Source organism: Cyprinus carpio, chromosome B17 (assembly GCF_018340385.1).
Source record: "Cyprinus carpio isolate SPL01 chromosome B17, ASM1834038v1, whole genome shotgun sequence".
Lineage (NCBI taxonomy): Eukaryota > Metazoa > Chordata > Actinopteri > Cypriniformes > Cyprinidae > Cyprinus > Cyprinus carpio.
This window is the reverse complement of record NC_056613.1, coordinates 26,567,135-26,589,606: the sequence shown is the minus strand read 5'-3', so window position 1 is coordinate 26,589,606 and position 22,472 is coordinate 26,567,135. Positions and strand designations below refer to the sequence as shown.

Here is a 22,472-nt window from a genome sequence, read left to right as displayed (position 1 = left end):
GTTCTGGATTCCTCATAATCTACGCCTACCTGATCATACGGTATAAAGAGTTAATCAGTGCGCCCACTTACTCAACTCGGTTCTCCTCAAACTTGGAGGACGATGACAGACCCTGCTCTCCAGAGAGCTGGTTTGCTTTGCAGAGGCTCAGCATGCAGAATACAGCATCTCTGTGTTTTTCAGAGCAGACAACACCCAGAGGCTCTTGACATGAAAATAAATGGAGATGTTTCTGTCTGTGTCCTTGAGCAGACAATCATCTTACTGTTCCCTATACGCAACCCTCACGCCACTCCAGTGACCTTTTACCACATCCACACCAGCAGGATTTTAACCCTACTGCTAAAATGATATCTCTTTTCTAAGGCCTGCCAAAAAGAAAAAAAAAAGAAAAGATTAATAACAGTATTATTTTTATACAGTATCAGAGGCAGATCTACTACCACTGCCAACCTAAGAAAAAGGATTTGCCACTCCAGCATTTGAAATCCCAGTATATAAAATATAAATGTAAGCAGTTTTTGCTGGACTGATTTTCAGCAGTGCCACTTCAATATAACGACATAAAAGACTGCATACCTCGAAATAATAGCAGAAAAGCAGGTTTCTTTATAAGTTGTCCTCACAGGGCTGCAGCACACCAGTGCAGTCCGCTTCACATACAAATGATCTTATGGACTGGTTATTTTTTTGGGAGACAAAAAAGCACACAGTGCAACCAGTGTAGCACAAATTGACCACATCTGTGTTTTGTTGTTGTTGTCATTGTTTTGTTTTGGAGGAACTATGCGGTAAAGTACTTTGTTTAGCTAACTCTGAGGTTAATTTAATCCTGTCTGGATTGGATCTCTGTGATGGCAGTTAATTATTTCATTTCCATGTATTCTGGCCTTTGTTGAGGATCATAAGTAGCATTTTCTTGGCAGGCAAATTCTCTGACTGTCCATTCTATTTTAATTCTAGAATGCTTTGCTGTCCGACGGGGAAAAAATAAAGTAAATAAATAAAACTAATCAGTAAGATCTCTGAAACTATAATACCAGTGACAGTTAAGAATCTAATCTTCTTTTATAATTTCCCTGAATTTTTGCATGATGTTATTTAATAACATGAACATTATTACTTGAAAGTGAAACTTTTTGTTACTCTTAAACTTGCACTAAAATGTATAATTTAAATATAATCATCAAAGTATGTAAATATATTCATAATACAACTTGTCTTCTCTGTGTAGTGTTTATGTATCTCTACTACTACAGGCATCAGCAGCCACTTCAAATACTCAGGCTCTTTAAATTTATGTGGATTCTGATTGACTGTCAATGTTTTTTTATTGCTCATCAGCTGGAAAATAAAAAGCATTATAGCTGTGGTGCGAACTTTACTATTCATCGAATTATAGAATTATACAGTATAGCAGTTATAGTGAATGTATAATCATTTATAGTTACACTAAAAATTATACTTATCATTCTTGATGTAAACAGCCTTTTATTATAACCACATGTTGCTAGTAACATGCTAACATTAATTCTATTCCTATAATGAGCTTCCATTATAGTAAGATGCTGCCTTAGAATAACAGCAATGCAGCTCACTAGGTTTTGGAACAGAGCTTATATGTGTGTGTGTGTGTGTGTGTGTGTGTGTGTGTGTGTGTGTGTGTGTGTGTGTGTGTGTGTGTGTGTGTGTGTGTGTGTGTGTGTTGTTAGCTATGTTTCCCTCTCAAAGTGACTCATCCCTGGATTTTTTTTCTCTCGCCAACACCAGGATGCCGACTGATAAGCCTTGGATCCTTTCTAAATTACAGCCTCACAGAGCCAACGTCCCCAGCTGAGCCTGAATGTTATCGCCCTGCCGCTCTACAAGTAGCTCTCCATTTTCAGGCCGTAGAGCGAAACTGTTTTAACAATTTCCTAAGGGGCTATAGCCCCCTCCCCCCAACAATCCTTCAGAATGTGAGACCAGAGAAAGGCAGTGTCCAAAAACATCTGATGTCTTTCCTATCCATAAATATCTGGTCAAGTCAAGTCAAAATGTATTTCGATAGCACATTTAAAAGCAAAATAGTTGCGCCAAAGTGCTGTAGAAACAAAACACAGTACAAAAAAAGCATAATAGGAAACATGTATTATATGCAAAAAATAAATAATAATAATAAATAAATAAACACATAAAAAAAGAATTAGAGCAAACTGATATCAAAACCTTAAACTGATATTAATCAAATGCCAGTTAAAATGAATAAGATTTGAGAACAGACATAAAACTGGCTAGTGAAGGAGCAAGTCTCATATTTACAAGCAAACTATTCCAAGGTTTAGGAGCTGCAGCTGAAAAAGCCGAACCACCCTTGGTTTTACAATGACAACATGGGACAGTTAGAGAAGCTGATTACTAGACCTAAGTGCTCTTTGAGGAGAGTAAGGAATCAGAAGGTCACTGATGTATTTTGGTGCAAGACCAGATAAAGCTTTGTACACTAAGACAGCTATTTTAATATCAATTCTAAACTTTACAGGAAGCCAGTGTGGTGCATTGCGTTCTGATACAAATCTAAACATCAATGTTAAATGTAGCTGGATCCAACTGCCCAAGGGTGGATGATAAAACCACATATGATACTCTGGCCTCTTGTCTAAACATCCAGTTTCTTTTTAGTGTGATCGTTTATGTGCTGTAAAACCCCGGTGGCACTGTAGTACATTGGTTTCTCTGGACATTATGAACTCAAGCATGAGTACACAAGGATCCCTCAGGGAATATAACAAAGGAATAGGACTCCCATTACCACATGCAGAGGTTGGCAGCTATACAGACTGTATGTAAAAGCTTGTCTTTTTATATTTATGGACTCCAGAACATACATTCAAACTGACAGGACCAGCCTGAAAAAATGAAAAATAATAATAGTTTGAGCAAAAGAAGCTAATTTTATGTTAACATTGTCAGATGATATTGATCATTGTAAATTGTAAATGTTATTGAAACATGATCTTAACAAACTGTTTTAGAGTTTATGAGTTTTCACCTGTGGTAAAATAGCGAATGACAACAATCAAATAATTCAATAAATTATTGATGATTTTTTTTTTTCTTTTTTCTCATTCGAATAGCAGTTTTACTCAGAGATAAGTCACAATAGGGAAGAAAGGGAGATCTTAACTTCAGTTTCATGCTGACTGGTTATTATCGTTAACTAAAACTTAAATATATATATATTATATATATATATATATATATATATATATATATATATATATATATATATATATATATATATATATATATATATATATATATATATATATATAAACATTCAACTTTAGTATGAAATGTGCACATAGGGTAGAGTGGGGGAAAAACACCCCCATGGGGTAAAATGTACCCAAATTTAATTATACTTTAATTAGAATTTTTTTTATTATTATTATTTATTTATTTATTTATTTTATTATTATTTATTATTTGTTTTCTGGCAGCAAGTATTGTCTTGTGGGGCATCACAGTTATATATAATATGAGAACAGTTGAGCCTGTAGATAAGGAGCATGTGTTGTTTAAGAAAAATATAATTCTATTTTCAGAATGACAGAAACTTTATTTATTTATTTATTTTCAAACATAGTCTGTGGGGTAAAACACCCTCCATTGAACATAGCTTAATTACTGTAGTTACTTTGTTCTGATCATCAAATCCTTTTTTTTTTCATCAAATAACTAGTTGGTTGAATAAAAATATTTGAATTTCATGTTTGAAAATACCTCACGTTAGCATCAGTTGGCTAGTTAGCAAGCCAGTTAGCATCAGCTAATGAAATGTTTCAAAAAGGCTATTATAATTTTGTAATTCACAATTATTGATTATATTCTTTTTAATTTTAAGCTAAAACTGCCTTTACTCTGATTTTGCTGTAAATGTATAAAGCTAATTGCTTTTACGCCACCTGTGGGGCAAACTCTGGTATAAATTTAATTTTGAAAACTCTGGACATTTTTAATACTTGGTTTATAATTTATGTAATTGTCACTAAAACTATGACAACTATTCTGAAAACATTTAACTTATGTTTCACAAAATAAAATTACATAATCTTTAAGGGGGCATTTTCCTCCACTTTACTTCTTGTGTGATCATGATACAGACCTTCAAATTTTGCATTTTTTTCTAGGAGTTGTGCACTAAATAGTAATTTTTTTTTTTTTAGAAAGACAGAAGATCATTAAGAATCCACACAGAACACCACAGCAACATACAATGTGCTGCTATGTCCTTTACATCCCACAATATACTAAAAACAATCAGAATACCTTAGCAACAGCATAGATATTTCCTGGCAGCCTCTCAGAATAGACCACAGATTTACTGCCATATATATATATATATATATATATATATATATATATATATATACACACACACACACACATACACACACACACACACACACACAGAGTATTATTTTTTTCTTTTTTCTGAAAATCCTGAAATCTAGTGCACTATTAATAATATTTACACTAAACAACTATAGTGTAATCTTAACATTAAATGCAAATAGCACATGCCTGAGGCCGCTTTTTATATGTTGGGGAAATGGAGAAATGAAGTTATAAACCCAACTCCATTCCATGTCTGAACGTGATCACAAAGGCCTCATCTCTTTAGGCACCTCTGATCGTGGATGGGAGTAATGATGTTCTTATATTTCATGGTGAGATGAGAACTGCTCCCCCGAGTCCCTGGAGGGGTCTCTAATTCAGTGTGTGGCTGCAGGGCATGGCCTAGCTCCTTTCCATTCACTGTCCCTGAGGTGCCATTGCTCCAGTTACTTTCTGCCTTTGTCAGAAATCAGCTCTTAAAAGCCGCTTCTTCATCATCACCTTTATCATCAAATCTGACCCGAGATCAGTTCATTTCCCCAAAAGGAATGTGATCACAATCTTTTTAATGGACAGTGAAAACCAGTAAATGGCTTATGCTGAGGGCCACCTCACTGGATCCAATTTAGCATCACGATCTAGATCAAAGGTTTAAGTTCATGTGATATCCTGAAAACATATTTCTGTAGCATAACTAAAAGAAAATGACTCTGTGCTTGTTTCCGAATGCATATGCCTTATACATACATTCATATATCAGACCATAAGATATTAAAATTCTCATAGTAAGCCTGCACACTTAAACATATTCAGCAAGACATAAAAATAATAGGCTAGAGTTCTGCTAGCATTCATTATGCAGTGAAAGCAGTCTAAGCGGATGTTTTTGTTCTGTGTAATTAAGGAATGTCAGGGAGCATTTTTAAACACCAATCAATAAGTCAATTAAGTTATTTATTGCTGATCTTCAATAAGACAAGTACACTCGCTCTTGCACATGCATGTAAACTTCACACACTAAATATGGTGTTATCTTGTTTTTTTTTTTTGTTTTTTTTGTTTTTTTTTGGATATACTGTATAAGAATGTCTGGCTTTATCCAGATGCATGCAATATACCATATGGCACAACTCAATGCTTGATCGCTTTATCATTACTAAATATGAACTATATCATTGCCCAGCTCAAATCTTCTAAATGTGACTATAGGGCAAAAAGGTAATGACATATTTTAAACATTACCATCATGGTTTTCTGTAAAGCTGCTTTAAAACAATGTGTATTGTGAAAAGTGTTGCATAAATACATTTGACAACTTGAAATGTTGACTTGACCATGCACACATATACCTAGACTTGCACAAAAACACTGCTACACATTTATACACACACTGCCTCTGTCACAATGGCTATAAAACATGATTGTATCTTCCTGACTATCTGACCCTGTACACTGTAGAACCCAGAAAATATCATCAGCTCTGATGGTCATGATCTTTTGCCACCAAAGGCAGTATTATTGGTCATGACACATTAGTTTTATAATAAGACGCTAGAGGATGACAAAATAGTTACAGAATGTGGCATAGCTGTTTCAGAGTGGCCCCTAAACAGCAGGTTTGTTCTAATTCAGATGTTGATATATTAAACAGATTAGAAAATTGTTTAACTACTGTAGAATTTTAGGAAGAAAATTTCAGAAATTCTCAAGAATTATAATTAAAAACAAATGGTAACTTTATTTTAAGGTGACGTAGTTATATGCCACATGCACTATAGTAATGCTATAATACTGTAGCTTTATAGTAGTTACAGTAGTTATAAGCAACTAAACCTAAACCAAATCCTAAGCATACTATTAAACCTATAATAAGTACATATAGGTACTTAATAAATATGAAGTATATATAGTATTCATTAAGTACATGTACTTAATAATTATTAAAAAATAATGTTAAGAAGTATTAAATAAACTGTTTATTATAACCTTATTTGACAGTTGTTTGGACATTATGGTACTGTGTGGTAATGTGTTGTAATTTTAATGCAGTACACATACTATATATATGTATATATAGATTACATGGAGTGCGGGCCCCAGATTGATGGTAGAGTTACAGGGCAGCCACTGAACAAGGTTACCGGATTTATATATCTAGGTTTGTTCGTCAGAAGTGACGGCGACTTCCTCCCTGATGCCCATGCATGGGTCAGTATGGCATGGCTCACACGGTGACAAGTTACAGGTGTTCTCTGTGACCGCCAAATGCCCACACAACACAAGGACAAGATCACAAAACCGTCATATGCCCAGTCACGCTATATGGTTCAGAGTGTTGGCCAGCCACCACCAAGCACGAGCAGATCCTCCATGGTGTGGAGATGAAGATGCTCTGTTGGTCTCTTGGCCTCACGCGATTCGACCGTGTCAGGAATGAAGATGTCCGAAGGCGCATGCATGGCGCCCATAGTCAACAAGATGTGTTTAGCCCAACTCCGCTGGAATGGCCACATTATCCGAAAGCGTGGATGAAAAATTGGCGAAAACAGCCTATCACTACCAAGACGACAACTGCGTGGTCATGCAAACAAGTGGACCCTGCGCCAAACATGCTAGGATGAAGAAGATATACTGTACTGTGCTAAAGTCTTAGGCCATTAGTATTTCTACCAAAAAAATTTAATAAAAATGGTTTTAAGCCAGGTATTTTTATATGTTGCTTTAGTGTGTCTGTAGGAAATAACAGTTTACATTTCCAAACATTCCTTTTGCCATTAATTGTAATAATCCAGTGAGATTTTTGTATGCACAAGGAGTGTGACAACAACCAATGCTCCACACAGAGATCTGATCTCATCATCATCCAGTCTGTCTGGGATTACAAGAAGAAACAGGAAAAAATGGAGACAGACTAAATCCAGAGGAACTGTGGCAACAAATCAAAGATGCTACAAGAAATCCACCTACAAAGCTACAGCACTGTAAAAAGTTTTAGGCGCTTGTGTAAAAATGCTGTAAAGTGAGGGTGCTTTCAAAAATAATGTCTTAAATAGATTTTATTTAGAAATTAACTAAATCAAATCAACATTTGGTGCGACCACACTTTGCATTTAAAACAGTTATATATATATATATATATATATATATATATATTTTTTTTTTTTTTTTTTTTTTTTTTTTTAAGTCTTTATAAAACTAACAAATAATAAATAAAGAGGGCTGCAAAGATATCTTCGAGCAATGGCGTAATGCTCACTCCAGACTGATGCATTTATATGCAGAGTCCAGGGTGCTTCAAAGAAGGCTCTGTAAATTGGGTCCAGTGGGTGAGAGGCTTTAACTGTAAGTTCATTAGGGAAATTTCCTTAATCCCCTGTGGGCTAAGGCAGTGTAAGTATTTTACTGCCAGTCACAGAGATTAAGTTGGCAGCACTTCTAGCCCGCCATTCCTCTGATTGAGTGGACGTCAGTTAAGAACCCAGAGGTCTCTATAGCATTTTTATAGTTGAATCTCCATCTGGAGGGCCTTTTCAGAGTTTGCATAATCTCTGTCTTGTGAGAATTCAAATTATAATTGCCCGACAGACAGAGATTACACAGTCTTAGTCTAGATAATGTCAGCTCCTTAAGATGAGCAGTACAGCAAGGACCAGATGAACTCAAATTTTCAATCAGACATAGTGATCTCATAAGCATGTGCTCACATATTACTGAACTACGGAATTAACTATTGAAATGGAAACCACCATTCGATACACCATTTGCATCACTTTCTATAGAATAGCTGCTTAACTGCATATATTAGATATAGGGAAGACCAATGAGGCTGAGCAGTTCAGAGCACACTGGCATACAAATGATGGTGGCACCATGGGCAATTTGTGTCAACAGTCTTACACTGACACCAGCTGGGGGGGGGGGGTGTTGTTAGGGACAAGTACATGAGCCCTGCTATGCTCGGCCAGCCCATGAAAAGATGGTAAACCATCTGTCCAGCCCACTGGAATGGTTATGAGAGCCTTTTAAGTGGCTAAGTCTAAGCTAAGACGGTAGATGTAAGGTTAATCAGAGGCCAATTGGAAGCAATTGTCTGAAAGGTGGAGTGGCTTTAAAAGTTGACCATTGGTTTGAACTCTTCTCGCTTTCTTGACCCTATGGTTTCCATTTGATGGTATCATCTTGAGGCATATCTTCTGGCTTGTGTGCACTAGCGTATTCACATCAGAGGCAAATTAATATTTTTCAACATTTAATGAAATATTATATTACACATTGGAACTATAGATTCAGTACAATAATCAATATTCTAAAGGCTTGATCTGCTGTTATATTTAACGACTCCTGACAATTGCAGCCTTTGTTCTCAGTTATATTTGGAAAGGTTGGGAGCAGGTACACAAAGGGAGGGGACTTCTTAGAGCTGCAGTGCACGTAAGTCCTAATCAAATTGGCTTTGTGCTAGAAGCTTGTTCATCTAATGAATCTGTTCCTCATACATTGACAGGCTGCATGAAATGGCTCTCAAGGTGAATGCTCTTTGTGCCTTCCCGATCATCATTGACATCTGCCAGAGAGTCTCATTAAGGTGCCATAAAACAATTTTCTCATTCAAGTGGCATCTTTGCGATCTATTGGTAGATATCTGTGCAATGCAAAATGGCAAGCGAGTGAAACTAGACTCAGGTGCTGTCCGTGGTACTGAAATCTCCCAGTCTCTCCGTTCCTCTGTGCACTTGTGTGGTGTGTTTTGCAAAGACTATAATTATCTGAGCCAGTGTGAACTCGGGTGGTATTGTACCACTTGATGGCCACCCAGTGCATGTGAATTATATGCTTTACAAGGTTATAATAGCATTGTGACAAGTGCAATAGAAGAAGTATGCAGACATAATTAGAAACTCAACTACCACTCCCATGAACACAGGTGAGTACAAACGGTATCAGTTTGCATAAGCTTACTATGTACACAACATGATGTGAATTATATATTCCCTGTTTTTTTGCACTGGAAATAACACAATGAAAAGAAGCAATTATTAATAAGCTTTCAGAATGAAATGAGGCAGATTGTAGCTCTCAAACATAAATCCAATCAAACATTTATACCAACAGAATTATAGGTGCGGAACCTACTAGATGGTCAGGAAATCATATAGAAGTAATAGAACCGTGAGAAATCTCATCTGGTAATCATTCTGGGTGGGCAGCTAATTGAAATTCCTGAATTGCCAACGGATGCTTAAAAAGGACCAATAATGGACACCTTTTATATTTTTTAGTAAACTCAACTATCCTTATCACCAATATCTTAACATTTTTGGAAGTGCAAGAAACCCTTCTTTAGGATCGATGGTGATATGTAGTTAAAAGGAGCACGTGAAATGCAGAGTTTCTGTTCAACTGTAATCGACTGAACGCGTTAACTGATGTAAACAAACTAAAAGCCGTGTCGATGTGTTTAGTAATGGTTTTGAAATTATTTTACAAATGACAGCTAGGTGCTCAATAATCAGCGTGACAAGCCCTTCACCTACCTTAAACACTGGAAACGTATCCATTCGCCTTGATTCCACTTAATTCTAAACGGAGGCGCTTTAAAGCCTTTGCTGTTTTAATACATCTTCTTTTCTTGTGTTATGTAAAGAAAAGAGAAACGGAGCAAGGTGAATTCTTTTGCACGCCGACCTGCCCTGAAATCCGAGTCCTAACACACCATCCTTGTGTAGTTTCCACCAAGTTGAGCTGAAAACGGCCACACGCACTTCTAGAGCAGACAATTATCCCAGATCTCTCGTTAAATTGTGTATTCCTCTCCCAACGCCAACCGTTTATTCCCGCATTTCAGTAGCTGTCTGTTTCTCCATTGTTTAGTAGTGAATCCATTAACGTACAGACGATCCCGTTCGCAAACTAAAGCGATATCCAGAAACACCCCGAGGAAAGCGATTGAGCGTATTTTTAAAAAAGAAAAAGAATGGTTTGCGAGGAGCGCAGGTCAGATAAAACATGTATCGAGCGCGTGTAGACGGTGATCAAAAGCTCTCCAGAGCTGTGCAAATCTGTAGATGGCACAAACGAGTCAGAACGGACAATGGTGCGTTGCAGGGACAACTCAGAGAAGCTTATCGGGATCAGAGTAATGCACAGACGGACGTATGGCGCATGCCAAGGCGTCCGGATTTACGCATTATCTGTACGTTCACCGAAGCTACATAATTAGACTTTGCAGGGAATGGTCGATCTGGGTTGACTGCGCTTACATGCAGGATGTCCGATTGTGTCGGATCAACTTGAATTGAGAGTATACGGATTATCTTTGCCCTTACTTAACCTACATGATTAGTCTTTGAGAGATTTGTGTCAAATAACTTGCAATGCATAGAAAGCATTTAAGGTCATTTAAGGAAGAAAAAAAGAAAATAAAAATAGAATAAAAAAAACAATAAAATAAAATCTAAAATGAAATGAAATTAACGTTAGTAGATAACTTCCATCAAATAGCACAACTACTGATTGTGAAAAAGTGTATTTATATTATGTTTCTAAGTGTTTCATTACTGTCAATATTACAATTCTGATCATACAACAGTCAATTTCAGCCCTTAAATTTGATTGGTCGAGCGTTATTCCAAGAATAGTCTACTGATATTTAATATAACTTGGGACATGTCCCTTTCTATCACTTTGCTTTTGTCTGTTAATAATAATAATAATAATAATAATAATAATAATTCCAGACTAGAGTATGTGAGTGGTGCAAAAGTACAAGGAGACACGTTGCTTAATATGCTTTACAGGGATAGTTCATCCAAAAGTAAAAACTGTCATCATTTACTCACCCTCCACTTGTTCCAAACCTCTGAGTTTCTTTCTTCTGTTGAACACAAATTAAGATATTTTAAAGAACCAATCAGTTGAAAGTACCCATTGTATATCATAAGTCAATGGCCACCATCAACTGTTTGTTTCCCAACATTCTAAATAGATTATTATGTGTTCAGCAGAAGAAACTAAGAAACTCATACTGCTTTGGAACAACTTGAGAGTGAGCAAATGATGACAAAATTGTCATTTTTGGAGTGAACTATCCCTTTAATATGTTTAATATACATTTTTAGTTTAGAGATTGTTATGATTTTTTTTTTCAACATACAGAAATAAATGAATTAATTAATGTTGTTATTAAATATGAATCCAATTTGGTGCTATGAGACAAATTCAAGTACATGAAGCTGTCATCTCACACAGTAATTAGGACATGGCATATGTTACAGCCATGAACCATGATTTGCTTCTTACTATTGCTATTCAGTGGCAGGTGGTATTGAGGGGAAATAGTCATTCTAGTGCATATTTGATTGGACAAGAATACTGTACATATCTGAGTGTAAGATAATTCAGAAATATCTCTGGACTCTTGCCAGTGAAAGATTGTATGCATTACATGCTTATGTGTAATAAAAGTTTATTTTATCAACTTTTAATAGGATACCAACATAGATGTTTACCTCAAAGCTAAAAGGTAAAATAAGTCAATTACATTTTGATTAGGAATGTTCCAGGTTCCACATTTTGTAAAACAAACAGAAATTCTGTTCCCTTTACAATGATAGTCTATAGGGAGGAAGTAATTAAAATCAGAAACGTGCAGTTTGCAGTCTTGTCATATGAATAGTAAAGTTCTCAGGCATTGTAGTGAATGGCATACCTTCCTAAGCTTACTTCTGGTTATATGTACTACCAATATGTAATTATGTTGAGTGGATTGTTCTTATAAACTTTCTTTCTGTTATCCTTGAACTTATTATACAAAAGACAGGAAGTGAAAGACAGCTTCTATCAGGGCACAGACAGACTAAGCAAGTTATTTTATCACATTAGTCTTATGGTAACACATATAATAAGTCATTTTTCATTTTAGCATTTATATCAGTCAATGCCTCGTCTCACAGACTTCAATTGGAAGTGCTTTACTGGAAAGACTTGGCTCCATCCAAATCTGCACACCATACCTTTGTACTATATTAGATAAGTTGTAAGTTTTATATATTGTAAATTGCATTGCTTAATAAATCAGTTGTTTGCGATTATTTAACAAAGTGTGTTGTTTTCCCCAGACAGATGATGGGAGGATTAATTCTCTTGACATAGCGTTATGATATACATTTGATATGTCCATCCTGAGTGACACAATTGCAGCATGAGATTTACCTTATCCCTTTTCTGCCATTGATATGGAAGAAATATCCCTGCCACTCATATGGCATAATGTCTATGAACAATTAGGTGGCAAAGATTTCTCGCTGACAGAAAAGCGCAAAAACAATTTTCCTATTCATTTTTAACTCATCAGCGGTTCCCAAGAGGTTCCTTTTTTCAGTGAGAATGGCCATTTTCCAATAATGAAAAATGGAAAGTACAGAGAAAGAAAGCCACTGCTCACAAGAAAAAAACAGTTCATATTTGTTTCGTTGAAGATGTTGCTGATGAAAGCAGAATAGATTTGCAGTATGCATACACATTGGCTCAGACTCAAACAAATGCCATAAAACTCAATCAATGCCAATCTACCATGCAGTCGGACAATGACCTAAAAAACTGCTGAAGTGACCAAGAACTTTTCAAGGCTAAAGAGCAGAATGATTACCACAGGGCAATAGAATCACTCTACTACAATTCATTTGAGACTGAAAGCAAAAAGGTCCAGAAACAAATAGGAAACGTGAATGACTGCAGTACAGCCTTGACAGAGCATTACTCTTTAAGATAGGAGTCTTCAACAGGAGGTCTGCAGATGTACTACTGCTGCAGAGTTTCAGTTCTTTTTAATCTTCCATTAAAAAGGCTATATACAATTTAAATAACGTGACAGCTGTAGGAATATAATGTAGCCTGAACAAAAATTCATAGGAATCTGTATTTTTGATAAATATTCTCATTGGTTATTTACTCATTAGTTTTGCACATTAGTTTTTAAACAGCATCTTTGTTTAAAATATCAGTAGATAGATCTGCTTAGATAACTTTGAGCTTGAAGAATGGTAAGTTACTGTTTGTGCTTGCCGGAGGTTAACCCAGCCATGAATGTGTTTTTTGGCAGATACTCTCGATGAACACCCCCTTTGATTGGGTTCACAGAGAGGGCTCCCACAGCCTCCCCTTGGAGAATGATCGATGTAGACCGCAGGAGACAGAATGAGGAGCCCCCTCTCTCCCCTACTCTCAGCTGCACTGACAGCTGTGTCCGAGCTCCATAAAGTACCAGAGCAAAAGCTCACAAAATCAGCTTTAGGAGAATCTCCATTCAAGATCTCATTACTGAAGTTAGAGTTGAAGTAGAAGATGGAAAGACTGAGGGTAGTTCAAGGTATTTGTTGTAGCCCTGTGTCTTTAAAGGGATATTTCACCCCCAACTCATCATTTTGAGTATTGAATTGAATTTCTTTCGGCTGTATAAAAATATTTTGAAGAGTGTTGGTAACCAATCAGTTAAAAGTAGCCATTTTATCAAATGTTTGGTTAACAACATTCTTAAAAATAGCTTTGTTTGTGTTAAATTGAAGAAAAAATCTCATATCAGTGTGAAACAACTTGAAAGTGAGTAAATCATGACCGAATTTTCAGTTTTGGGTGAACTATCCCTTTTATATTCCATTCATATTTTGACTTAAAAATTTATTTATAGTTTGCATTCCATTTTAATGTTATATTTTTTACAGTGTAATAATACAATTGGAGAATAATATTAAATAACAATGTGTACTTACTATAGGGTTAGGGTTAGGATTAGATTTTAAGGATAGGATTAGGTTTTTAGAAAAAAAAATGCATCATGAACAACTTATATTTCCATACAAATAACATAAACGAGAAAATATATTAAATGCACGATCCATACTCGCATTCTATCTTGTAGAATCGTATTTGCAGTGCTCATATTTTCATAAACTAGTAATGAACAGATTTAATATTCTGAACCTTTAAATGCTGAGAAACATTTTTATACATTTTGTAGTAGTATATCATATATTTGTAGTAGTAATATTGTTTTATTGTATTTACTGTATTTGGGTCAATTTAGAAACAGATGAGTGCTCTGCACAATGTGACTTTGCTGCAGCCTGGAATTGAACTGCTGGTTTTGTCTGGCCAGAGGAGAACCCCCCGACTGAGCCTGGTTTCTCCCAAGGTTTTTTATCTCCATACTGCCACCGATGGAGTTTTGATTCCTTGCCGCTGTCGCCTCTGGCTTGCTTAGTTGGGGACACTTAATTTCCAGCGATATTGTTGACTTGATTACACAGATACTATTTAAACTGAACTGAGCTGAATAATGACATCACTGAATTCAGTGATGAACTGCCTTTAACTGAAAAATTAGTGTTTACTATTGTCATTTTGCATTATTGACACACTATTTTCCTAATTAATGCTTTGATACAATTTGTATTGTTAAAAGCGCTAAATAAATAAAGGTGACTTGACTTGACTTTGGAAACAGTTAAGGTTTAATAAACTATAAGCTGAGCCACTGACACAAATTACTGTGATGCATCTGAAACAGTTTACACCACAGCTAACACTTTAGCAAAATTGTTGCATTTAGTATATTTTATTTCTAACATGTATTTTACACATTAATTTGCCAACTATTATGTTTTTTTTTTTAGACTTGAATATTTTCTTTAAAATAAAATTTACTTTACCTACCATGTAGAAAATGTATGTTGTCTAGCTAACAACAGTTTGTAGCATTAAAAAACACAAACAAACAACAAACAAACAACAACAACAAACTGTTTATTACCTATCTCACACAAAGCTCTCAGTCACAGACAAACATTCTAAAAATATAGTAACATGAAAATGCAACACAGCAGATTAAGGAGGAGACACATTTTTTGTCTTTTTTTTCTTCTTCTTTGTGCTCAAACAAGCATCAAGAGGAAATGATAGTTTAACTTTTACCTGGAAACTACACCTGAAAAGATGAAGGAAGCTTGGGGATCAGGACAACATTACTCATGTGTCTTCATTATTTTTAGGTAAGCCTGCTGGTAGGGCATTGATCCGTAAGGAAAGATGCTCGTTAAGAGCAGCACCTTAAGAGATGATATCACATATTGTGTGACTCTTGATATATTGTGACTTTTAACAGATTTAGCATGCAAGTACTGTTGATCATTCAACTGACAGAATCACACCTTGTAGAATGTATTATATATTTACATTTACATTCATGCATTTAGCATACGCTTTTATCCAAAGCGACTTATAGTGCACAATCAGGCTAATGTTTTTTTTTTTTTTTTTTTTTTTTAAAACCTAAACACCACACACACACACACACACACACACACACACACACACACACACACACACACACACACACACACACACACACACACACACACACACAGTATTCTGTTAGCATGTATGCTCAACACCCATAATCGTTGCTATGTTGCCTTTTTTTCTATCCTGGAAGACAAATGTCAACACAGGGGACATTGTGTCAGATGCACATTTGCTGATTATACGTGTGCAAGGCACATACATGAAGGGCATGACAAGTTGTTTCATTCAGGGTCGTACATCAGCCCAACTGCAGTGTAATTCTTTTCAAGGCATTCAGGGCACATAAGATTTGACCTGAAATCTTAAAGGCAGAACAGAAAGATACATTTATGTAAAGAAAAACATAAACAAACTTGGCACATTCAGGTATTGCATTGTTTACATTCAAAGACTGTGAAATGTTCTCCAAGGTCACCAGCAAGGAGTTTCAATGCTGTCTTAAAGAGGCTCTTTTACACTACAATTAACAGTGCTGTAAACAGCTTGTTCATGGATTCCATTTCGCTGTGCCACCAAGTGTTACTAGAGTAGCTATTTAGCCTCTGTTCAACACTGCTCACAGCATTTTTGACCTTGGCTAAGTGCTTCATAGCTCTGAATGATTTATTAAAAATAACTGCATCTGCCTAAAGACTCAGTGAGATATGCTAAAAGAGGATAACTGTAGTGCAAAAGAATAAAAAAACCTCTGCAGATAACTGAGAATCGTGCACAAACAGAATTTAACAATAGACGATTTTAACTTTTTTCTTTTTTTTTTTCATGCCTTTATAGTTTATTTTCTTGGATTTTTCAAATACACTGGTAACACATTTCAAGCAACTACTCTATTTTAACAATTAACAACACTAACAATACATCTTCAGCATTTATTAATCTTAGTGTTCTTTTTGACATCTAATGTTTTTAAAATCCAAAGTTGTATCTGCTAACATTAATTAATGCACTATGAAGTGATATGAACAAACATTGAACAGCTGTATTTTTGTTTAGTTTAATAATTGCAAAAAAGAAAGAAAGAAAGAAAGAGAGAGAGAGAGAGAGAGAGAGAGAGAGAGAGAGAGAGAGAGAGAGAGAGATTAATAGTGCTGAAAATTTGCTAAAGCATTAAATAATGCCAGCAAATGAGAAATAACTGTAATTTCATTTAAATTTTAGTACACAATAAACAAAGACACCTGGTAATGAAGTGTGATCAAAAAATAATATGACGCAAGCAACCAGTTTATTTCAATATATTTAAATGATTAAATGTGAAAATGGTTAATATCTTAATAATAATAATAATAATAATAATAATAATAATAATAATAACCAAATGTGCTAGCACCTGAAAAAAAAACACTCAAAATAATAATAATAATAATAATAATAATAATAATAATAATAATAATAATAATAATAATAATAATTTGACACTGTTTTACATTTATCAGTCTGTGGTCTTTTATGCATTCACCAGCATCACTCAATTTCAAATGTCTTTGCATTCATGTTTCCACATAAATAATCACACCTCTGACGTTATTGATTGTATAGTCAACACACTGAAAAAAATCTGGCATAGTTATATTGACTGTCTAAAATTGACTGTGCGTTCTGATACATTTGGATTTTACAGCATTCCTTTTTTTTTTTGACACTTTATTGGATAGACCATGGAGATGAGACAGAAGATTATTAGATAGTGGAAGAGATATGAGAACAGATCCAGGACAACTCATAGGTCAGACTCAAACCTGAATCACTTGCATGAGCTGAAAATGGCTGGTCTCAGTTAAAGAAGTGCTAGAGAAGGTTATGTTACCTGGATTTCTGTTGTTCTGTGTATCACTGTTCCTGATTTGGCAGCAGGTAATCACAGTCATGCCGATATTCAATACAATAGCACTATTGCAAATATTATACTAACTATATATTATACTATATAATTGCCTCTAACTTACATTTTACTCATAATTTGGGTCTCCCTGTAACAATTGTCCCCTGTTTCCACAACATTAAAACATCACTTACTGTATCTGGTTGAGCAGTTACACATCTGTTTCAAGAGGATAGAATTTTTTTTTTTTTTTTTTGTACTTAAGAGGCAGGTAGTACATCAGAGATAAGGTCGATAAGCCAATTAGTATCCCAGAGGGAGTTGAAGATCATGTTGTCCCCGTTTGTGAGTAAGTGAGTGATTGTGCCTTTGCCTGAAGCTGACCATTCCCGTTCTCCTGGGACATGTAATGCTGGCTGGTAGTCTAAGGCCGCGTTCAATACTGTGGCCTGCTTATGCCAGTAAACGAGAGCAGTAAAAGCTTCTTCCGTGTTTTACACATGGTATTAGCGCAGAGTAAGGCGAGTTAATTCAATTCCTTTCTGATTTATTTGTATAGCACTTTTAGCAATTGGAACTGTCACAAAGCAGATTACTAAAATTGTGGCCTAGAGCCAGACAGAACAATCTAAAGGTGACAGTGCAAGGAAGAAGAGTTCTACCAAAATTGGGAGGAACCAGGGTTCAACATGGGCTCAACAAAAAACAAGAATAATGCCTTAGTTCTATGGATATAGTTTATTATGGTGAGGCATAACAATGTATTGTTTCTTTAATTAAGTACTTCTGCTTGTATTATTCTCTTTTGCACATTTTGGGTAAATTAAACAAATGTAAATGTATGTAATTATTACACTTCTTGAATATTTGATTCTGTCTGATCAGTTGCAACCATTTATTTATTATAAATGTGCATTTTTTATCAGGCTCCTATGAAATTAACATTGGACATTTTTAAAATAACACATTTAGTTACTGACTAAAACCCTTTTCACTGCATTTAACCTTTTGATGCACAAGCTTTGCAAACCCCTTCTAATGAATTAACAACATGGGTCTAAATTGACCCATATTCATGTTATTTCATGCTTGGCTGGGCATAAAACAAAAGTTTTATCATTTGAAATTAGTTTATTTCAACATTTAATATTGCCTAATCTATAAATTCCATGATCCATGAATATTAAAAAAAAAAAGATATATATTATTATTATTATTTTTTTCAATCACCACAAATTATTTTATTTTTTATTTTTCCTAGGTTTTGTGTTACTACATAAAGTTTACACACATGGGTCAAAAACAAACCATCTATGCAAGTGTGATAAAAGAATAAAGACATATTGTTAAAATAATTAGTTTAGTAGTAATTTAGACCAACACTTTGTCACACATAACATACACATATCACTGATAACCGATAACACTGAGATTAAATTGTCTTTAGCACAACTGTAGTGAATTGTACTGAATGGGACTGAATAGATGAAAATAAAACGGACAAAATTAAATCACGCGGGTACAGTGCGATCTCAAACTGCCATCTCAGTGCTTACATGCCTCACAAATGAAACCACACGTTCCTTGCACACACACACTCTTAAAATGATCCTTTCTCTTCCTAAACAGTTCCTAAAGAACCATTTTGAAGAATATTTTTACAAATCTAAAGAACCTGGTGGTTAACGTCAGTCCAGGAAAGCCACAGTCCTGTAGAGTTTTGCTTCAACCTTGATAAAAACTCACAAGCCAGTAGCTTTCTAGTAACCCTTAGACCATGATTAGCTTGTTCAGGTGTGTTTGATTAGGGTTGGAACTGACCCCTGCATGACTGTGGCTCTCCAGGACCAATGTTGGCCGTCCCTGGTGTGGTAGTAACATCCAGCACATTGCACCATAGCACCACAAGCCACCTAGGTGTTCTCTGCTTACATGAGTAGATGCGCACCATTTTTACTCAATCTATTTGACTGGGTCTGAGTTTCCTCTTCAGAGGACTCATCAGATAAGTCTTCACATAAGTCTAGGTAGGTCATCAGCATCAGATATTTCAGACTCTGAATCAGGACTAAGAATTGCCTCATCTTCCTCATCCTGTTCTTCATGCAGCATCTCTACAACCATTTCAGAATGCATTTCTTACAAAGATTCAGCAAAGGAACACTCAGCCATGATTGAAATAAAATAGGAAATTAATACGGGTCATTTTAGACCCATGTGCGTAAAATTGACATAGAAATACAAAAACTGTTTGTTATATAGTAAAGTAAGAAAACATATAGAAAACATGCATAATATATGAATATGCATAATTTCATGCAAGTAACCCTAAGCCACACCCTAATCCTAACCCTACCCATATAGTACTGTAAGTACATGTACATTGATATTACCCAGTACTTAAATGTATAATTACTCTGTAAGACAAAATAAAGTGTAATCAATTCTGACAGTGTGAGGACTATTGTATTTCTATTTTTCATTTGTTTTATTTATTTATTTTTTATCCCTATGGGGAAACAAGCTTCAAAACCATACAGAATTAAGTTTTTTGAAAAATGGTGTTTTGTGTGAGGGGTAGTGTTTAGATAAGGGGATATACTGTAAAATACAGTTTGTACTGTATAAAAATCATTACATCTATGGAATGTCCCCACAAAACATACTGTAGGAACCCAGCATGTGTGTTTGTGTGTGCTTGTTTATGCTACATTACACAGGGATAGTAAAACCTGAAATTTTTGACATTGTGGGGACCGGGTCCCCTTATATATATATATATATATATATTTTTTTTTTTTTCTTTTTTTTTTTAATTTTTTTTTTTTTCTCTTTATGCCACCCTCATTTCAAAAGCCTTTTTGTTTTTCCAGTAGCTGATTAGAGTACCGAAAAATTCAGAGCAGACTGGTGAATGAATACGATTTACAACTGCATATCCACTAAGAAGCTAGTACCTCTCGCCAAGTGACCACACAAGGGAACTGGGAAAGTGGTGACTGACCACAAGGACAATTGACTCCATGGATGCTTGCCAAGCAGTAAATGCTATGATTCACTGAAAGCACTAGGGGGCAGCCACATGCGATACCTCCCCCTACTGAGTTGAACTGCTTTAAAGTCTTTAATCCACCAAGAGGCATCTGCTTCTGGCTAGTTGGCTGGCGTCTTGCCAAATGTGTGGTGTCTACTGCTGGGCAAATGTCACCAGAGTGTTGGGTCATTGCTGGTGACGGTAGGATGGCTTCAACCATTTGCTGGAGCTGACAGCCGGCAAATTCTTCTGGTTATTTTTGTTTTATTTTTAGATGTTTGCCATTTTATTGGATAGAGACAATGAAGATGCTTTTACTTTTATCACTGTTATTGGATAGAAACACTGGCAATGCTTCACTGTTGTAAATGCTTCCATGTTAATCTGTTTTAAGTAACTGCTAAAAACTCATCTTTTGAAGATGGCTTACAATGCTTGAATTGACTTATGCGTTTTAATTGGGTGATGAGTTAATTAATGTATTGGTTTATTATTTTCTTGTATTTTATTTATATTATTGTAGTGCTTTGGATATGAGCCAAAAGCCTATTTGAAATAAAATGTATTGAGTACATGCATCCCTAACATGCTAGAACATGGCTTTGAAGACAGTTTCCCAATTCAGCTTGCCATTCTTAGTTTTTGTCTAGTTATGGCAACATTTGTGCACACCAGATATTCAGAATAAAATCTATAATTCATTCCTATAACAGTTCTAACTCCGAGCATGATATACATAGCTACAAAGCCAAAGCAATATAATGCATAATAGTTTTGTTTAAACCATTAGCTTTTCTCACAGACTACCATGGCCTAAAGCAAACTAACTGCTAAATGAATTTAATAATATAAACAGGAAGGACACATTAATTGTTGCCTGTGGTGTGTAAATAGCTTAATATTAAACTTAGAACGTGTTGTTGGAAGAGTATGGATAATTCCTTAAATATAGATTATTTCATAATGATCTTTTTTTTTTTTTAAGAATGCATATTTGTTTAAAAAACAAAAAGAACTTGAAATAATGCATTGAGAACTGAATGTAACAAGAACCAACAGATCTGCTGAAAGATACATAAATACATTTTTGTGAGCATTTAGTTGACAGAGGCCTCTCTCTGCTTCCACTGCAGATTTATTGATCTCCAAAGCATTATCTCCTAAAAATAATACAGGTCTATTGTACATGAATCTCCATATCAGCTCCATGTTTCGTTTCTCAAATAGACGCACCGTCCCTTAAGAGCTCCCAGGAGCAGATCTGATTGTCATTGATGTTGTGCGCTGGAAGAGATATGTCAATACAGATTTGAATTATGGGGTCTGATTCTCTCGTTTTCACAGGCCATTTTGTGTCACATAAAGAAAATACTGTTGCAGACATTTAAACTCCACTGGCAGATTAGACTTTGCTGTTGAAATAAATAAATAAATAACATATCAATCTGCTTCTCCTTAATCACTACTTTATAAAATCCCCTTAAAAAAAAAAAAAAAAAAAATACTGAGCCTTTAATGGCTTCTTGTATATCCAGAGTTAAGCTTAAATCTGTGAACTGTAAATTAAATGTAGTTGCAGCTGAAGACATGATGAATATGAAACAAGCACACTTGATAGGACAGATTTTCTTGGGGCCTTGGGCTGTTTTAAAGTGCCCCTATTATGGGTAATGAAAGGTTCATATTTTTGTTTTGGGAGTCCCCAACAACAGGTTGACATGCATGTAAGGTCAAAAAACATGTTCATTGTCTTATAATATGCATTTATTTTTACCTTACTTGCTCAATGACAGCAGATTCAGCAGTTTTTTTTTTTTTTTTTTTCCAGTGTGTGCATTTTCAAATTCACTGAACCCTTTTTTTCTGCAAAAATCCAGC

General features: G+C 35.2%; 1 protein-coding gene across 1 annotated transcript in view; it reads right to left on the bottom strand.

Annotated features, from left to right (window-relative positions):
- The window catches only part of LOC109099811 (leucine-rich repeat and fibronectin type-III domain-containing protein 2-like), a 138,764-nt gene extending 127,944 nt beyond the window's left edge, over positions 1 to 10,820 (bottom strand). Inside the window, exon 1 of the mRNA XM_042742951.1 lies at positions 9,915 to 10,820. The gene's annotated coding sequence lies outside the window, so the exon portion shown is untranslated. The remainder of the gene's footprint in view (positions 1 to 9,914) is intronic.
- Positions 10,821 to 22,472: the final 11,652 nt, after the last annotated feature.